Consider the following 19,904-nt stretch of genomic DNA (forward strand, 5'->3'; position numbering starts at 1 on the left):
GTATTTAGTGATTTGCCCACTGACCTTATTCTGTAAGATGGGTTATTTCCTTGAGAAGAACAACAGGGCCTATCTGTGAGTGTCAGGCCAGCTTCTAAAAACACTGAGGCCCAGCTGGAAGTGGCAACTAGTTCCCTCATGTCAAGGGCTGCTTTTTTCTTTCTCAGGTCCTTGGCATGTAGATGGTACTAAATATAAATAAGCAGGAGCTGTTATAATTGATTTTCAGGCTTTACATAGAGCACTCTGACATTTTTCTCATAGAAATTCTTTGCAACCACAATGCACCTGTGAAAATAATACATTTGTCTAAATTTCACATTTTTAAAGTGCATTTTATATGTGTTTATTATTTAGACATCGCAACAGCATGCACTGCCCCTCGTTCTGATGCCCCAACAAGAAGGATATGATGTACCCTACTGAGTCAACAATTTTGGAAGTGCTACCTTGTGCCAGCCTTGGTACCCAGGGCTGGGACAAAGTTGAATGGCACCAAAGGCAGACCTGGAGAAGCTTGGAATCCAGGAATATGTTTCTTTCCTTTATCATGTCTGTTCATTCTAAACATCTAGACAATTAGTAATGCAATCCTTGTGAGGGTTCACTCTTAATGACTATATAAGAGAGAAAGTTGTGAAAAGTTGAGGGAAGGGATGGATCATTCCCATTCAAAATTTTTTTTTAGTGACAAACAATTTTATGAGATACCATTTTACCCTCATCAGACTGGCAAATATTACAAAGTTCCACATCACCAAGTTTTGACCAAGATGTAGGGATTTCTTCGTAGATGATAAGAGTGCAAAACTGGTACAGCCAGTTTGGGCAGCAACTTGGAAACACCTAGTAATGGTGAGGGTACATGTACCTATGACCCAGCAATTCCATGTCTAAAGTCTCCCTGGAGAAGGCCAAAGATACCGTACAAAGGTATTTCCTGAACATCTGTAAGAGCAAAAAAGGGTAAAGCATTTAGCCATCCTGCAGTCAGGGAATATCTGGATAAATCTCAAAAATAAAGAGGAAAATCAAGTGGCAAAATATATATATATACACATATATATATATAAATGTAATGTGTATGTGCGTGATAACACTGCAAAAACACGAGGGAAATTAACACAACAACGTCATCTAGTTCCAAAGAGGAAAGGAAGAAAGAAGAAGGAAGGAATTAAAGCTGAAATGTTATAGCTGAAGTATCGGTAAATGTTTTTATCTATTAAAAGTGAAACATCTGAAGTAAATCTAGCAGAATGTTAACACATTTAATCTCAATGGTGGGTATATTTGTGTCTATTTTATTTTTTATTATTTTCTGTAATTTTCTGTTTATTGGAAATGCTTCATATTAAGGGTTTTTTGGGGGGTTGAAAATAAGTTTTTTATATATAAGGTTTTTAACAAAATACATAAGCTAACAGAAATAAAGTAACTTTAGAAATAGCTCCCTTAACTCTTCCTATTCCTTCAGAAAATTTTAGTTTGTTGGCATTGAGACCACAATGAGCTATTCAGTTCATGTAAGGAAAAATTAATTTTCTTTTAGGATGACTTTAATTTTTTTTTAATTTTGAGTAATCAGTCATATTTCCTCCTCCACCTGCCTTTCCACTTTTTTTTCTGTCTTCTCTTGTCACGTGAATTTCCCTTCTCTCCCTTAAATTAGCACAGAGGTGGAGAGCTAGGAAACAAGGAAAACCGCTACATTTCCCTCTTTCAGTTAAACTACAAGTTCAGTTCTTTGCCATGAATACTTTCCAAGTGGTCAGTGCATTAAAACAAGAACCACTTAATAACAAGCCTAATTCAAGCCTAAATAATTTAACTTTATCATTTTCATCATTGCTTTACCACCTGACTACAGTGGAGGAATGCCTCACTGTACATAAATTCTGTAGCATTTTGTGCTTAATAACAGTGTATTCAAATAATTGTCTGGCCATTAGCACCGACTTTGCGCTTTCATTCCGAACCCTCAATGACAAGATAAAACAGTGTTGCCTCCCGGACGGGATATGAGGCATGGCTTCTTCCACACTTCCCACATGCTTGTCCATCTTGGTTAAAATTGCTTCTGTTTTACAATAGAATATTAGATGAGAAAAAAGCAAATCACATCCTCAGAATGACCACTGATACAGTTATATGATGTATGTGTCTACACCAGTGTTTCTCAGCCTCGGCACTATTAACTTCTGGAGCTGGATAACTCCTTGTTATGGGAGGGACTGTCCTATATACTGTAGGATGTGTAGCAGCATTCCTGACTTTTACCCACTAGTTGTCACCAAAAATTTCCCCAAGCATGGCCAAGTATCCCTGAAGGGCTGAGGAATATTTCACTGTATGGATATAGCACATTTTGTTTATCCATTCATCAGTTGATGGTCATTTGGATTTTTTTCTACCTTTTGACTTATGAACAATGCTGCTATAAATATTCATGTACAGGTTTTTGTGTGGACAAAAGTATTTCTTCTCTTGGATACATGCACAGGAGAGAAATCGCTGGGTCATATGCTAACAGTTTAAGGAACTGTCAGACTTTTCCAAAGTAGCTGCACCATCCTACATTCCCATCAGCAGGGATGGTTCCAATTTCCCCACATCCTTGCCAACAATTTTTTTTTTTTTTTTACCTGACTTTTTGAACTTAGCTATGCTAGTGTGTGTGGAGTGGTATCTCATTGTAAGTTTGATATGCTGCTTATTTTTTGTAAAGAAAATGTTACTGAAATACAACTATGCCTGTTCTTTTACCTATTGTCTATAGCTGCTTTTGCTCTACAACTGTAGCATACTTGGGACAGAGACCATATGGCCTGCAAAGCCTAAAATGTTTACTATCTGGCCCTTTACAGAAAAATATTTTCTGACCCCTGCTAAATTATTTTTCCCCCTTGGTGTATCACAATTTGTTTTGTTCGGTTATTTATTTTTCTTCAATGAGAGTAGTATTCCAGTAAGAAGCAAATATTAATTTTGGACAAATGTTCATGATAGAGCCACATTCTTCCCTTTGCCGTATTACACATTTACACAGGCTTTAACAGTTTTTTTTAAGTCTGTTTAGCAAGGCCAAGAAGATCTTGCTACCATAATGAGTCACTGTGGAGAACAGTTGATTCAAGGTAGGTGTGAAAAGGAAAATTATTATATAGATATGTGATTCTTCTTAAAACACATTTAAGTAATTTGTGCTCTGCTAAGTTTTCTCCAGGGCCTTATGCTGTAAGTTCAGATAGAAATTTTTCATAGGGAATACAGTTAATATATTAACACAGTTTAATGTCATGCTTAATAGTTTCCTGGGATTAGAAACTATCAGATTTTGATTAGAAAATTAATTTGCCCATGTTTGTAGATGATAGAGCCGTTTAAAAGGGAACAGGAATATTCCTTAATATTAACTAACTTACATTATCTAATATTAACATTTAACTAAGGTTCAGTTGAAAGTGTTAGATGTCACTACCAGATCACACTCCCAATATTTGAAATAAGTAGCAAAAAGGAATTAAGAAATCATTAAGACTGTTGTAAGATTACAGTTTAATTCTTTCATATTAAAACACAATTACTAACACCCACATATAATTTGTTGAGTCACTTGGATAATAATTTGTCTAACAATAGCAAATAGTAACTACATAACTCAAAGCTAAAAATACATGTAAAATAAGCTAGAATTCTATGGTACCCTATAGAGATTTTCAAATATTCTTTTTCTTTCATTAATGTCTCTTTCTCATCACCATATATGTTTTTCTTTTTTTAACCTCAGATGAATTTCTGTGTTTTGGACATTCTGTAAAATCAAATGTACATAAAGCCTGTCTTTATTGAGCTCTCTCCTGAAGGCATTCTTTTGTGTGTATTATTTGCTTTGGTTCTAATTCTTTAGCTGAGCCCATCCTAATACAATAGAATAAATAAGTTTTGTCAGTTTGCCGTGATTAATCTATTGATGTCTCTATCTGGTCATGAGAGGGTATTGTATAATTAGTTGCAATGGTTAGCAAAGTTAGCATCCTTAGGTTTTTTGCCTATGATGTCTGAAATATTTACAATTTCCTGTGAAATCAAGCTCTGCCTGCACACTGTTCTGAAACTGCAGTCACAAGTGACCAGAAAATTTTATGCTGTCAGGTCTCAATCCTTTTGCTCAATCTCCATTTGCTGCCATTGATAACAGCATTCTCTTTATTTTTCTTTTTTGACATATAATGTTGTATTAGTTTCAGGTATACAATATAATAATTTGATTTTGTACATATATATATATATATATATTTTTTTTTTTTTTTTGGCTGTGCCACGTGGCTTGTGGGATCTTAGTTCCCTAACCAAGGATTGAACCCGGGCCCTTGGCAGTGAGAGCACAGAGTCCTAACCACTGACCACCAGGGAATCCCCTGTATATATTTTGAAATGATTCCACAATAAGTCTACTTAACATCTGTCACTTTATACAGTTACAAAAAAATTTTTTTTCTTGTGATGAGTATCCTTCTTCAACATCTCTACTCGCTTATTTCTCTCATCATCTCTCTAAACATTCTTTCCCTGACCTTTGCTCAGGATAGCATCTCACCCTATAGTATGCCTCAAGGTAGAAAACCTAATTCAGTTCCACTTTTTGCAGAGCCTCCAAATAACAAATGACTGGTGGAATTCATGCTTCTACAGTACATGCATGCTTCAGTTTACTCATCTGAAAAATGAAGAGGTTAAATTGTTCTTCAGATATTCCAACTAAGATGCTCAGAGCGCTAATCTTTCATATCAGTACCTCCAGGGCCACCACAGAAGGGGAGGGAAAAGGAAATGGAATGATTCTGGGCCCTCTCCCAAGAGACATTTAAACCAACACTGCTTTTACTTGTACATAGAATTCTTCAACATGAGGTTTCATGTGGAACAAAAAAGGATTTGGAAAAAAGTAAAAAAAATTATAAAATGAAATGGAGTCTAAATCAGTTTTTCTCAATCTTTTTTTTATTATCTTTCCCTTAAGGAGCCTTTGTAGACATTTTTCCTAATTGCCTCCCGGTAAAATTTTAATACTTTAGATATGCCATGTATTTATCAGTGCTTTAGACATAAAGAGAGACCTTTTTTTGCCCCCTAAGAACCAGTTTTCATACCTTTGGCATGAGGTACCAAGGGTGATATCGGCTCCCTTCCCATCCTCTAAATGCTCTAAATAATCCACTACATAACTAACTGGGTCACTTTGAGCTACTTACTATCCTCTGAGAATCTCTATTTCCATTTACAAAACAGGAGAAATAATTTACAAGCATATTATCAAGATTAATTGAAGTAACATATACAAAAGTGTTTTAGCAAAGTGCTAGGTACGTATTATATATTCAATGTTATTTTTCCTTCTCCTTGAAAGTCCCATCCATGTTGACATTCTATGATATCTCAATTCTAGTATATTCCCAATTTAGGCATATAACAAAACTGAAGCTCTCACAATCTCCACCCCAGTTGTTAATGTTTGCCAGCACCACTGCTGTTCTTCAATATTCCAGACAGCAATCCTGAAAGTTCTCTTTGACGTTTCTTCTCTTTGACAAATTACACCCAAGTCATGGTGGTACAGGGTGAACAGTGAGCACCACCCCAAAATCTGAAAAGGAGGAATGTTTGCCCTTCTGATAATCAAACTAATTAAATTAACATATAATCAGAAATTGTTGGGTTTTTTCCTACGTTAAAGTGATAACTTTGACTTCACGAGTATATTAATCCATGTAAAGAAAAATATTCATCAGAAGGCGGGCAGTCAGAACTGGAGAGGGGAAAAAATGAGACTATCCCATAGACACCTAAAATCCAACACATACAAAAGTGAAATCAACATCTTTGTCTCTTTACCTGCCTCTCACCCAGTCAAGTCACCTCAGCAGATAGCAACACGGCCTACCCACTTACCTTAGCAGAAACCTGCTCCCTTTGGCATCCAGTCTCTAAATCCTGTCAATTCCTAGCCCTTAACACGCCTCAAATCCATTCTCTCCACACCATTGCCCTGCCTTAGACACTGTTCTCCTGCACAGCTGAACCAGCCTCTGACTGCCTTCTCAGACTCTGCTCTGGTCCCACCAGTGTATCCTAGAGGCTGCTGCCACAGAGCTCTCTCTGAAAAGGTTATCTGATTGCCTAATTTCTCCTCGGGTTTAAAATCCAGCTCCTCCAGCTATCACAACTCTGATACCTCAGAAGAATAAGACTGGAAACCTCTCAAGCGGAAACTGCCATAAACCAATGTGGCATACGCATTGCCTTGACTGGAGAATGGGCAGCTGAAAAACATTTTAACTAGTTTCCTGATATGAAATATCTACCTTCTCTTGACCTTAAAAGAAAAGTTGGGGGCTTCCGGGGTGGCGCAGTGCTTGAGAGTCCGCCTGCCGATGCAGGGGACATGGGTTCGTGCCCCGGTCCGGGAAGATCCCACATGCCGTTGAGCGGCTGGGCCCATGAGCCATGGCCGCTGAGCCTGCGGGTCCGGAGCCTGTGCTCCGCAACAGGAGAGGCCGCAACAGAAGAGGCCACAACAGTGAGAGGCCCGCGTACCGACAAAAAAGAAAAAGAAAAAGAAAAAAAAATTTCTTCGGGAACTCTGTTCAATTTCTCAGTACTATTCTACTCTTTCTATCATTAGGAAGCCTGATTCATAGCTCTGTGTCGTTTAAATTACTATTTTTTCCTTTACTTATTTTCCTAGTTTTAATTTTACTGTAAAATCTCTTCAAGATTCTGCAATTTAGACTCATAATGTCATCTCTCTTTCTTCTATTTTCCGATAAATCTTTACCTTTACCCCAGGTTACGTCTTCATAAATAAGTTTCCAAGATTTTTCTTTTCTTAAAGGCAAATGCTGGAGGCTAATTATCATCTCACCGTATGGTTTCTCTTCTCTTCTTTATTCCTCAAAACTATCACGCAGTTCTCCTGCGATTGCTATCGAAATTCATCTGACCTCTTCCCATTATATTTGTACACCTCTAAACTTACCATCTGTTATTGTCCTTCAGATGGTTACTAAATCCTGAATTCATTTTAAGGTCCTGCCATTTCTCTAACTCTATTTTCACCTCTCTCAGTTATGTGATTCCCTAGACCTAATTTTCACTTCTTACTACCAGGAGGGAGTGAACTGTTGTAAGCAAAATAAAACATCCTCTCTTCATTTACACTATGACAAGGAAGAGCTGCACCTCACCCATTTCCTGAAAAGTGGTCTTGAGCAAGGACAAACTAGGCTGGCAAAGGAAGAAATGAGGAGAGCTCAGAAGGAGGCTGAACAGACAGCTGGGTACACCAGGCCCTCTTAAAGTCTTCAGGTGGGATGGACACACAGGGGACTCCAGCCCAGAAATTTTTTTTCTCCTAATTTTTATATTTTTGACAGATAAAACCACAGGGCTATGGAAACATGTGTTAGCCCTCCACCAAACCTGTGTTAAACCTTAGTGTTCAGTCTTAGTCTGTTTACTTTTAGTAACCACATGTTTCTCTGTCCTTAATAAATTTGCTCAAATGCTTTTTGAAATTAAGTAGTACTTCTAGTTCAACCTAACTTTCTAAACTGAGGTTTTAGAAGACAGGACCTCATTTTAATATTTCAGAATGTAAAGCACATGTTCTTTTTGATCTAATTCATATATATGATTTCGTGTATTTTGACCATGTCCTCTCTTAGTTTTCTCTCTTCCACTTGAAAGAATTCCTGTCTTTGAGTTCTTGTCTCAGTACAGCAGCACCCAACCCCTTCAGCTGTTTTGGTTGATCATAGATGAATTTTTCCCTACTTGTCCAAATTTTTACTAACTTATAATTACCAGTACCACAAACTGAATTTCAGATGTAGGTAAACCATGCTTCTGTAAGGCAGTGGATACAATTTTCATTTGTTTTTAAAATACTAAAATGCAAAATAATTTACCTATCAATAGGCCCAGTAGCTCTATTCAAAATAGAGAACTTCTTATAGTAATATGTTATATGTATAAACATTTTATAAATTGAAAATCACTCTAAAGTATATATATATTATAATTTTCCCTGGCATGTATTTGCCACATGCTATATAGGTATCAGATATGCTTTTTTTAAAATATATTTTAAGTATTTATATTTTATATAAATGAAACATATATATTTTTAGGAGTTGTTAACATTAGTTTTCATTCCATGGACTATCAAATTGATGTTTTGAAGCTAGCTGAAAGCATGACAGATGGCCAGAAAACAGCACTTAGTGTTAAAACTGTGTCATAAATCATTCATAAGTGAGTACCTTACCCTTCACATATGATCAAGGGTTGATGGTATCACAACCTGAAGACTGATAGAAAGTGCAGGTTTGAAGGTATGTTTGTCACAACTGTTTCCGTTGCAAGTCACAAATTCTCAGCTCAGACTAGCTGAAGCACAGAAGAGCATGTCTTTTCGTATAACAAAAAAATACTAAGGAAGTTCACATAATAAAAAGAACTAGATCTCAGAAGCTGGGCCTGGAGATCAGGATTGGCTACATAATTTGCATAATGAAAAAGCAAGATGCCCTGTTTAAAAATTATTAAGAATTTCAAGATGACTACAGCAGAGCAGTCAACATTATGTGTGAGGCCCTTCCAAGTTCAGAATCCTGTGTGACATGCAGGTTGTATGCCCATGAAGATGGTGTGCTAGAGATTCAAGTCAACCAGGACCTTCCTTCTCTCTTTCTCCCTGACATCTCTCACATTCACTTTTCTCTGTTTCTTTTTTCATGTTTTCCTCATTTTTTCCTACTGCAATGGCTGAGCCAGTCTTCTTTGCTAATTCAAGCAAATAATGTTTAGAGAGGTCTCCGACTGGTCATATCTGAGTGAAATGCATAGGTTTGTTGAGGGGACCCAGCAGGGGAGAGGTGGAGTTACCCAAGTGAGAGAATGGGGTGGGCAGATGCATTCAAATCACAAGGAATTGTTGTGGAGTTCCTTAAAGAAAATTGGGATGCTTGCACTAATAAAGATGAGATGGAACAGTATCCTGAGTAGGCAAAACTGAAATATCCACATAAAACCCATTGGGTTTGACTTGTCATCCTTATTGTTTGTAGTTTTTTAATCTTTCTGATCCACAGTGTAAAGATTATGTGAGATGATTAATACTATAGTATGGATATTCAGTAAATATTAGTTTATTTTACATTCTCTAATGTAAGTGTGCATCACAGGGTATAAAAATGTCATCATTAATTTGGGATAGTGGTACAGTTTTTGGATTTATATATAAAAAGATAAACTGCACAGTGAGTCTGGCTGGCTCTAAACCTTTTCTGCAAAACTCACATAAGAAACGGTTGAGGGGCTTCCCTGGTGGCTTAGTGGTTAAGAATCCACCTGCCAATGCAGGGGACACGGGTTCGAGCCCTGGTCCGGGAGGATCCCACATGCCGCGGAGCAACTAAGCCCGTGCACCACAACTACTAAGCCTGCGCTCTAGAGCCTGCGAGCCACAACTACTGACCCCATGTGCCACAACTACTGAAGCCCGTGCGCCTAGAGTCCATGCTCCACAACAAGAGAAGCCACCGCAATGAGAAGCCCGCGCACCGCAACGAAGAGTAGCCCCCACTCGCCGCAACTAGAGAAAGCCCGCGCACAGCAACGAAGACCCAATGCGGCCAAAAATAAACTAAATAAATTTAAAAAAAAACAACAAAAAGAAACGGTTGAGAGAAAGCTGGAGGACAAATGGAAGGGCAGTGACGAGAAACTGTGTTTACAATGTGAAGACTATTACTCTTCTCCAGAGCAGGTTTCATAAGTAGAGCCAGTGCACATTATTTGTAAAGATTTGATCTGTCCCTTAATTCCCCTCAGTACGGATGGACAGTCTGCCATGATAAACAAATCTCTTCTGAAGATTTGGAAATAACAAGAGGGAATTTTTAAAATTTACCAAGTATAACTTTCCTAAGAATCCTAAGAATCTCCTTTATAGACATTCCCTACCTGCCATTACATATTCAGGTATCCAGACTGTTTCATTTCTTTGCCTTTTTCATTCAGCTTTTGAACTATATAGAGTTTCCTTTCTTTTACACATGGGTATACTGGCTATACCTTTGCCCATGCATTACTGAAAGTTTATGAAGAATAGAAAGAGGCTCTTCACACTCTCAGAGAGAAAGGAATTAAGTTTAATTTCTAGGAAGAGCTGAATAGGGAATTTATTATAGACAAGAGAATTAATAAAAGAAAAACATAAAGGTAGAATCAACATTTTGTTTTTGTTATATAGTCAGGATAACAAGGAGAACTGCACAATCACTAATGTAAATAGCCAGTCATCTTAAAAGCTAAACATTTTGAAAATTATCTATTTAACTAACTTGATTCTTTTCTGTGCTTTACTTTTGTTAATATGGACTATATCTTGAGAACTAAACTAAGAAGGAAAAAAAATTCAATCATGGTAGGTGATTAGTAGGTTTGTATGTGTGTGGTTGCAAAATAAATCATATAATTGAAAATATAGAGTTTTATATGCACTGGTTCATGGAACCTCCTCTGTATATATTTAATCCTTTATTTTTTCATGAAGAAATCATGCTAAATGTTACATATATAACCAACCTCTCTCTCTCTCTCTCAAACTCTGAGGAGTCAACGCTTTTGTAATAGTTCTGGAAAAGCAACAGTCATAGCTGCAAGATGGATTTTCACATGCATTCAGAGATAGCTGGGACCAAGCAAATAGTCTATTTGCCTTAATTGTCATGTATAAGATTAGACAACAGAGGTTTTCTTACATGTGATTTGCTAATTTATTTCATTCTTTCTGTCCATTTACACAATCCATTCTGAAAATGAGTATTGAGAAAGTGTAACTGAATCTTCTGCTCCTCTTTTTTTTTTTTGCGGTACGTGGGCCTCTCACTGTTGTGGCCTCTCCCATTGTGGAGCACAGGCTCTGGACGCGCAGGCTCAGCGGCCATGGCTCACGGGCCCAGCCGCTCCGCGGCATGTGGGATCTTCCCGGACCGGGGCATGAACCCGTGTCCCCTGCATCAGCAGGCTGACTCTCAACCACTGCGCCACCAGGGAAGCCCTCTTCTGCTCCTCTTGAAAAACAAAATCTAATTTCTCACATTAATATGTCATCTTTCAATGCCAAAACTTAGGGAGAAGAATGTTTGTTACCAACCACAACTTTATATCATGCACAAATAAAAAATCTTTATTCTTTAGCTCCATACAGAAATACCAACACACACCCTTCAAAGAACAGCAGCAGCAAAGCAAAAAAACACAGCTACTACCACACTATCATGCTCTCCAAGGTATTTAACATCTATAAAAGTTTATCTTATTTTTACTCATAAATTCTGGCAAATTCAGTCACTCTCCCAACCCCCACCATATTCATGCATATTCACACATTCTCTGGAAGTCTGGAAATTTGCCCACAATTATGTTTAAAGCCATGATTTAAATGTGACTAGTTTTGAATGAAATGAATGACTTCTACTAAAATTACTCAACATCAAGCATGTTTTAGAAAACCTTTTAGATCAGGACCCATTTTTCTGTTATGTCTGCCCGATAGTAGTAATGCTAAAGTTCCTTGATCCACTTAATGAGGAAACTGACACGGTTTTCCATTATATAGTAGAGCTGACCATAGAATATTTAAATTGGTTTCAAATTTTAGGTTAATGTTCTTACTGCTGTCCTGCTACTTACCTTAATTTATCTTAGTATTTTATGGTGTTGGACATTACTGTCTGCATAATGATCACAGAAGTTTTAGATGTAGTGTCTCCTCTCTCCTCATTAATGCTGCTACTAAACTTCACTTCTTAAGAAAAAATGATTATATTATATACATATTTCAAAACAGATAATTATGCAGTTGAATGATTACTGCCGTGTGTGGTACTTTAATTCTTATGTGGTGTGTAACTTGATGGTAATCACCCAGAGAATATGTACCCAGTTTACCATTCTTTTAAGCTATAAAAATAAAATAAATATGGTAATAAAAAAATCCAGTTTACAGAAGATTATAAAGCACAAAGCAAAAATCTCCCATTCTTTACTCCTACTTCTGTTTAGCAGAGATAACCACATTTAACTGTTTTTATTTCAAGTTCCTTTGGTCATTACTTCTGTAATACTGAATATTACACTTACATCTTGTTTTTGCAATTTATAAGTACTCAACAGTATCAACTGACTCTATTATGAAAGATGAGAAAATTAGCTTACCCCTACCCCTTCTGCTACCTCCTCACTCCAAGGTTTGCTAATTTAACTTTTATTTCTGTTTAATTAGTTACCTTTATTTTTATTTACATATATACACAAATATTTTTACATTTATAATACATAAATGTGATAATATAGTATATCTTTTATCTTAGTGCAGTTTTTTTCTTTTTTTTTTTTTGCCTAATTTTCCCTCCCTTTATTCAGAAACACAGTCCCTTTCCATTAACAAATGTTTACAGCCTATAAAGAATCTTCTGATATTTCTTCATGATTTTATAATCATGTAAAACATACACATTGCTCAATGGATATAGAGTTTCAGTTTTGCAAGAAGAAAAATTTCTGGAGATGTATTGTATAATAATGTTGATATGCTTAACACTACTGAACTACACACTTAAAATGGTTGGAATGAGTAAATTTTATGTTATGTGTTTTTACCAAAATTTAGAAATTTTAAAAATACATGATTATATAATCATACACATATGTTCATATATAGGAAGTCTTCACTTTGCACAGTTCCTACATAAACAAATTTCACTTACCACAGTTCAGTTGAATAACACCAGTCTCCCAAGAACATGGTTTAAATTTCAGTTGCCACAGTATATTAACTGTGAATGATTGCATAAAGTACAAACTTCAGGACTTCCCGGGTGGTGCAGTGGTTAAGAATCCACCTGCCAATGCAGGGAACACAGGTTCGAGCCCTGGTATGGGAAGACCCCACATGCCAGGGAGCAACTAAGCCATGTGCCGCAACTACAGAGCCTGTACTCTAGAGCCCATGAGCCACAACTACTGAGCCTGCATGCCACGACTACTGAAGCCCACACGCCTAGAGCCCATGCTCTGCAACAAGAGAAGCCACCACAATGAGAAGCCTGCACACCGCAACAAAGAGTAACCGCCTCTTGCCACAACTAGGGAAAGCCCGCGAGCAGCAACGAAGACCTAACGCAGCCAAAAATAAATAATTTTATATTAAAAAAAGTACAAAGTTCACTGCTAACTTGTCAGTCTACAAACCATCTTGTAAATAACAAATGTACACCATGATCATAACCAGTCATGGCACTTTTTTCAAAATCTGTTGATTGATTGGTCACTGCACGTCTTTTATTCAGGTCATGCACAGACAGCAAAGCATGTAGTGTGTTGTGTCCTTGTCTCCCGTGATAAAACTACACGACATTTTACAAAATGAATAATCAAAAATGGAAATGGGCAACAAAGATCAAAGTGCAGCCATAAAAGGAAAAGTCATAATGATGGTAGTGAAATTCCAACTGAACATAAATCGAGTTATGAAAGAAATAACTGGCCATGGGAATGCTGACACTGCTGCCATTCAAGAGACTCTAGCTGTGCAGCCAGAAGGACTTAGTGAAGATGAACTTATCAACATAAATAAGGAAAGTGATTGTAATAAAAAGAATGATATCCCTGAGGAAGTGATGCCAATAAAAAAAACTTCACGTTAAAAGCATTTCTGGAGATATTTCACAACACTGAAAGGATAAAATGTCAGAAGCTGAATCAATCTTAAAAAGAAGAATGACGTGAGTTCCCTGGTGGCCTACTGGCATGGCCCGGGTTCAATCCCTGTTTAGGGAACTGAGATAGGACAAGCAGCACGGCATGGCCAAAAGAAAAAAATTCAAAAAAAAGAAGAATGATAATTTGCTAAGGCATAGAAAAGATACTTACTCCATATAGTAAGTTATCCAATGGAGAAGGCAGTAGTCTTCCAATCATCCTTGATAAGTTTGTTTTATAAGTTTTTTACAATGAAATAAAACGATTTAATTCTTAATGCTCCTAATGTTTTAACTTACAGTGTACTAAATATATCGTTTTACATTTGCTAATTTCTCTATACCTAATTGACAGTAAGAGCAATTTTAATGTTTTGACTAAACTTGTTAAGGGTTTCAGAACAATCTTAGTTTTCTCTATTGATTATTAAACCAATGCGTATGGTTTCAGCTTGCACAGTCATTTTTTATGGTCTTACTCTATATGCAAAGAGATGATACTGTAGAAGTTCTTTTGGTCATTGTTTATTTTACAAAATTGAGATCATGTTACCTACACTTTTCTGCATTTTCGTCTTCTCACTCATTTTTTTTTGTGGAAATATCTTTAAATTGATTAGTATAATTGTAAGAGATTCTTTTTAAATAGTTGAAAATTTCATAATATACATGTACTATGATTTCTTGAACCATGCCTTTACTAATGGTCATGAAAAACGTTTTTAGCTTTCTGCCACAATGATCATTGCTGAATAAACATTTTGTAGAAATACTCTTAAGTACTTTTTGATTTATTTCTATGATATAGATTCCCAAGAGTGAAATTGCTAGGTCAAATGTATACTCTTAGATATCGAGATAGCTTCACCAAAGGCCGTAACAATGCATATTTCAGTCCCTTGTCACTAAGGTAAGTATCCTTTTACTTTGCATTCTCACTGGAAATAGAAATTAGAACTCTTAAATTGTTGTCAGTCAGATAAGGTAAGGTTATACCTTATTGTTAATTTAATTGACTATTATTGAATATTGGAGAGTTTTATGTTTGTTGGTCATTTGAACTTGCTATTTGTAAATAACCTTTTTTTGTGTTCTTTGGTCATTTAAAAAATTGAGGTGTCATTTTCTTGTCCATCTTGAGCTCTTTGTACATTATATTTTGACTAGCCAAAAAATGTAGAAAGAAAAGCAATTTGGATGGGGTCAGAACTTGCTTTACTAATTAGCTAGAATGTACATTCAGCAAATCAGTAAGATATTGGTTGGTATAGGAAGAAACAAATAGATCTGCATAACAGAATAGCCTTCAAAAACAAATCCAAGTACATATGATAATTGATTAAATTTATTTTATTTGTTTACATAAGTGGCAAAATGATGGATTATTTAATAAATTTTTCTGGTAAAACTGACTAGGCATACAGGAAAAGTCAAATTGGAAACTCTTCTAGACAAAAAATAAATTTCATATGAATTAAAGTTATAGCTGTAAAACTAAAAAAACATTCTTACACAAAAATCTTTGATACTCTATGTATAATCTATGGATAGGAAAATAAAATTTCTGGCAAAAAGGATGAGATCTATTTGACTATACAAAAATTAAAATTTTTCCTGTGGTTGCAGTCAAATTACCAACCAGAACATCAGTGTTGTCTGAAGGTTCACTGATGGGGAAAGGATCACTTGCAGGACTTTTCACCACATTGTCTCACAACCTGGCAGCTGAGCAATCCAAGGAAGCACTCAGGGTTAAAATCACAGTCTTTTTTTAATAATCTATCTCAAATTCACATCCTGTCGTTTCTGCTGTATTCTATTAGAAGTTAATCAATAACCCTAGCCCACACTCAAGGTTAGGAGATAACACAAAGATGTGAATACCAGGAAATAGGGATTACTGGGGCTACTTAGACGCTGCCTACCACAATATATTACATTCATAATTTTAAATAATATGCATACTTAAATCTTGTTTCTTATTTCAGCATCTTTAGATGACATCTCTCAACTACCGTAAAACGAGGAAATTAACTCCTTCCACCTCTCTCAGCAGCGCCCCCCACTGCCGTTTCTATCATTTAGACTACTGTCTTTGCATTGTCAACATTTATAACATTTACCTGACAAATATAATTACATCTATTGACTCTCTTCACTTTAAGGGAAGGAATAGGCAGGGAGTCCTCTTCTCTCCCATCTTTCAGTCTGAGGGAGGCTTATTCTGGTGGATAATCCCCACACTAGATCCTTAGCCCTCCTTTGGCAGGTTACCCCATTTATTTATTTATTTATTTATTTTTTTTTTTAAACATCTTTATTGGAGTATAATTGCTTTACAATGGTATGTTAGTTTCAGCTTCACAACAAAATGAATCAGTTATATATACACATATGTTCCCATATCTCTTTCCGCTTGCGTCTCCCTCCCTCCCACCCTCCGTATCCCACCCCTCCAGGCGGTCACAAAGCACCGAGCTGATCTCCCTGTGCTATGCGGCTGCTTCCCACTAGCTATCTACCTTACGTTTAGTAGTGTATATATGTCCATGCCTCTTTATCGCTTTGTCACCGTTTACCCTTCCCCCTCCCCATAGCCTCAAGTCCATTCTCTAGTAAGTCTGTGTCTTTATTCCTGTTTCACCCCTAGGTTTTTCATGACATTTTTTTTTTCTTAAATTCCATATATATGTGTTAGCATACGGTATTTGTCTCTCTCTTTCTGACTTACTTCACTCTGTATGACAGACTCTAGGTCTATCCACCTCATTACAAATAGCTCAATTTCATCTCTTTTTATGGCTGAGTAATATTCCATTGTATATATGTGCCACATCTTCTTTATCCATTCATCCGATGATGGACACTTAGGTTGTTTCCATCTCTGGGCTATTGTAAATAGAGCTGCAATGAAAATTTTGGTACATGACTCTTTTTGAATTATGGTTTTCTCAGGGTATATGCCCAGTAGTGGGATTGCTGGGTCATATGGTAGTTCTATTTGTAGCTTTTTAAGGAACCTCCATACTGTTCTCCACAGTGGCTGTATCAATTTACATTCCCACCAACAGTGTAAGAGGGTTCCCTTTTCTCCACACCCTCTCCAGCATTTGTTGTTTCTAGATTTTTTGATGATGGCCATTCTGACTGGTGTGAGATGATATCTCATTGTCGTTTTGATTTGCATTTCTCTAATGATTAGTGATGTTGAGCATTCTTTCATGTGTTTGTTGGCACTCTGTATATCTTTTTTGGAGAAATGTCTATTTAGGTCTTCTGCCCATTTTTGGATTGGGTTGTTTGTTTTTTTGTTATTAAGCTGCATGAGCTGCTTGTAAATTTTGGAGATTAATCCTTTGTCAGTTGCTTCATTTGCAAATATTTTCTCCCATTCTGAGGGTTGTCTTTTTGTCTTCTTTATGGTTTCCTTTGCTGTGCAAAAGCTTTTAAGTTTCATTAGGTCCCATTTGTTTACTTTTGTTTTTATTTCCATTTCTCTAGGAGGTGGGTCAAAAAGGACCTTGCTGTGATTTATGTCATAGAGTGTTCTGCCTATGTTTTCCTCTAAGAGTTTGATAGTTTCTGGCCTTACATTTAGGTCTTTAATCCATTTTGAGCTTATTTTTGTGTGTGGTGTTAGGGAGTGATCTAATCTCATACTTTTACATGTAGCTGTCCAGTTTTCCCAGCACCACTTATTGAATAGGCTGTCCTTTCTCCACTGTACATTTCTGCCTCCTTTGTCAAAGATAAGGTGACCATATGTGCGTGGGTTTATCTCTGGACTTTCTATCCTGTTCCATTGATCTATCTTTCTGTTTTTGTGCCAGTACCATACTGTCTTCATTACTGTAGCCTTGTAGTATAGTCTGAAGTCAGGAAGCCTGATTCCTCCAGCTCCATTTTTCATTCTCAAGATTGCTTTGGCTATTCGGGGTCTTTTGTGTTTCCATACAAATTGTGAAATTTTTTGTTCTAGTTCTGTGAAAAATGCCAGTGGTAGTTTCATAGGGATTGCATTGAATCTGTAGATTGCTTTGGGTAGTAGAGTCATTTTCACAATGTTGATTCTTCCAGTCCAAGAACATGGTATATCTCTCCATCTATTTGTATCATCTTTAATTTCTTTCATCAGTGTCTTATAATTTTCTGCATACAGGTCTTTTGTCTCCTTAGGTAGGTTTATTCCTAGGTATTTTATTCTTTTTGTTGCAATAGTAAATGGGAGTGTTTTCTTGATTTCACTTTCAGATTTTTCATCATTAGTATATAGGAATGCCAGAGATTTCTGTGCATTAATTTTGTATCCTGCCACTTTACCAAATTCATTGATTAGCTCTAGTAGCTTTCTGGTAGCATCTTTAGGGTTCTCTATGTATAGGATCATGTCATCTGCAAACAGTGACAGCTTTACTTCTTCTTTTCCGATTTGGATTCCTTTTATTTCCTTTTCTTCTCTGATTGCTGTGGCTAAAACTTCCAAAACTATGTTGAATAAGAGTGGTGAGAGTGGGCAACCTTGTCTTGTTCCTGATCTTAGTGGAAATGCTTTCAGTTTTTCACCATTGAGGATGATGTTTGCTGTGGGCTTGTCATATATGGCCTTTATTATGTTGAGGAAAGTTCCCTCTATGCCTACTTTCTGCAGGGTTTTTATCATAAATGGGTGTTGAATTTTGTCAAAAGCTTTCTCTGCATCTATTGAGATGATCATATGGTTTTTCTCCTTCAATTTGTTAATATGGTGTATCACGTTGATTGATTTGCGTATATTGAAGAATCCTTGCATTCCTGGAATAAACCCCACTTGATCATGGTGTATGATCCGTTTAATGTGCTGTTGGATTCTGTTTGCTAGTATTTTGTTGAGGATCTTTGCATCTATGTTCATCAGTGATATTGGCCTGTAGTTTTCTTTCTTTGTGACATCCTTGTCTGGTTTTGGTATCAGGGTGATGGTGGCCTCGTAGAATGAGTTGGGGAGTGTTCCTCCCTCTGCTATATTTTGGAAGAGTCTGAGAAGGATAGGTGATAGCTCTTCTCTGAATGTTTGATAGAATTCGCCTGTGAAGCCATCTGGTCCTGGGCTTTTGCTTGTTGGAAGATTTTTAATCACAGTTTCAATTTCAGTGCTTGTGATTGGTCTGTTCATATTTTCTATTTCTTCCTGATTCAGTCTTGGCAGGTTGTGCCTTTCTAAGAATTTGTCCATTTCTTCCAGGTTGTCCATTTTATTGGCATAGAGTTGCTTGTAGTAATCTCTCATGATCTTTTGTATTTCTGCAGTGTCAGTTGTTACTTCTCCTTTTTCATTTCTAATTCTATTGATTTGAGTCTTCTCCCTTTTTTTCTTGATGAGTCTAGCTAATGGTTTATCAATTTTGTTTATCCTTTCAAAGAACCAGCTTTTAGTTTTATTGATCTTTGCTATCATTTCCTTCATTTCTTTTTCATTTATTTCTGATCTGATTTTTATGATTTCTTTCCTCCTGCTAACTTTGGGGTTTTTTTGTTCTTCTTTCTCTAATTGCTTGAGGTGCAAGGTTAGGTTGTTTATTCGAGATGTTTCCTGCTTCTTAAGGTGGGCTTGTATTGCTATAAACTTCCCCCTTAGAACTGCTTTTGCTGCATCCCACAGGTTTTGGGTCGTTGTGTCACCATTGTCATTTGTTTCTAGGTATTTTTTTATTTCCTCTTTGATTTCTTCAGTGATCACTTCATTATTAAGTAGTGTATTGTTTAGCCTCCATGTGTTTGTATTTTTTACAGATCTTTTCCTGTAATTGATATCTAGTCTCATGGCGTTGTGGTCAGAAAAGATACTTGATACAATTTTAATTTTCTTAAATTTACCAAGGCTTGATTTGTGACCTAAGATATGATCTATCCTGGAGAATGTTCCATGGGCACTTGAGAAAAATGTGTATTCTGTTGTTTTTGGATGGAGTGTCCTATAAATATCAATTAAGTCCATCTTGTTTAATGTATCATTTAAAGCTTGTGTTTCCTTATTTATTTTCATTTTGGATGATCTGTCCATGGGTGAAAGTGGGGTGTTTAAGTCCCCTACTA

The sequence above is a fragment of the Tursiops truncatus genome, chromosome 18 (genome assembly GCF_011762595.2).
Source record: "Tursiops truncatus isolate mTurTru1 chromosome 18, mTurTru1.mat.Y, whole genome shotgun sequence".
NCBI lineage: Eukaryota > Metazoa > Chordata > Mammalia > Artiodactyla > Delphinidae > Tursiops > Tursiops truncatus.